Raw genomic sequence first — 1,805 nt, forward strand, 5'->3', positions numbered from 1 at the left:
AGAATGGTAGCTGTCTCATGGACACATCAAACCTGTGCAGAAAGTTCAGAAAAGGAAATGAATGATCGACAATAACCCTATCAAGACCAGGCTTTTTTGGGGATTCCTGGGACCAGGGGGGGGGGGGGCTCTTTTGACCCCCCCTTCGTAATTTCAAAACGGCTTGGGTTACCATCACCAAATGTGTAGGGGATGATGTACTGGTAAAGTTTTATATTTTCTGTAATTTTGGTATCGTTATAACGAAATTTGACGTAATTATGACGTTATAAGTTCATAATTTGGGCTAAAATCGTCAAAATATCAAATTTTCGCTATACTTAAATGTATTGAACACAACGATGATTATAAAGACTTTTTCCACAATTTTTAACCAAATAGAAATGGACCAAAAATGATGAAGTGACTGTGTTTTGTAAGAAAATAAAGATTTTGACGGTATTTGAGTAAAAATTACATGTATTCATCGTTGAAAATGACATTTTCCGCCATCTTGGATTTTGACCCATGACGTCATCAAATTAGCATTAGATATGAATATTTGATTAGAAATGTAACTTATAATTACACAGGATGTGAAATATATAAATAAACAAGTTTGATCTAGCAATAAAACCATTAAATCCCATAATTCAAACTGAAATTAGTAAATTTGGGAAAATATGCCTGTCAGAAACCCGTTGCAATGGCAACACGAAAAATCACAAACTCTAACTTTTTGATGGAATTGTTGCCAACAATATGTTAGGAAATGTCACTAAGTTTCGTAGTCCTAGCACGCGTCGTTAGCTAGTTATACGACATCAAAGTTGGCGCAGGCTCTTTTAGCCCCCCCTGGTCTGGATAGGGTTAATCTTTGCCGTATCTTACAATTACACAACAAAAGGCAATGTCCAAGTACATGTTATGATTAGCTTAAAGTAAGACCCTGTTCACACTCAGAACACGATTCGAATAAAACATTTATCCGAATAAATTTTTTCCTATCCGATTCAAAATTGTGCTCACACTGCTCTTCAGCAATCCGATTAGCGCGCCCTCAGTCTTATCTGAAAGAAACATTAGTTGCGTTTCAAAGATGTATCGCTACGTCTTGAAGTAGTTGGCGGTGAGATTCACTTTATTTCTGCACTGGTCGAGGGATTTCTCAACTCCATGCTTCGACATTCCTTCGGATATATCTTCCTATTATAATGTCCCTGTTTTTATGAACCTCCCCGAGCTTTTTCTGCGTCTCCTCTCACCCCCAGATGGAAATAAGCAGCTTCGTTTGTTACGGTGTTCACTTGGCGAATGATGAAGATTTCCCATTCTTTCCGCTCATTGTTGTTTGAAGTAATTAAATACGGCGGAAAATGCTCGCTGAAAAACGAGGCGATCAAGCGTGTGTAGTGTTTCCCGCGCGATGCGAAGTATGATCCCAAGTTCCCGGATGAATGACGTTACACCCCGGAATTAGCGGAATCCTATCCACTAGCGCGCTCACTCTGCCGAATAGCACGAATCGATCGGGACTCCCCGCAGCGCAGTTCTATCCACTTGCCCCAGTTCTATCCACCTCCCCGAGGATTCACTTCGACGAAATCCAAGTGATTTGGAAGCGTTCACACTGCAGAAACTTATTCGTATCGGGTCGTTTTATTCGGATAACATGTTTTATTCGAATCGTTTTTCTGAGTGTGAATGGGGTAGGACATGCATGTTTTTAGCTAGTAGAACTTAACCAGTGTGACGCTGGAATTCCAACTCTTTCATCACCTTGTGTCGGAGGTATTTTGTACGCTTGGTGTCTGATACGCAAAGTT

Source organism: Branchiostoma floridae, chromosome 13, assembly GCF_000003815.2.
Source record: "Branchiostoma floridae strain S238N-H82 chromosome 13, Bfl_VNyyK, whole genome shotgun sequence".
NCBI lineage: Eukaryota > Metazoa > Chordata > Leptocardii > Amphioxiformes > Branchiostomatidae > Branchiostoma > Branchiostoma floridae.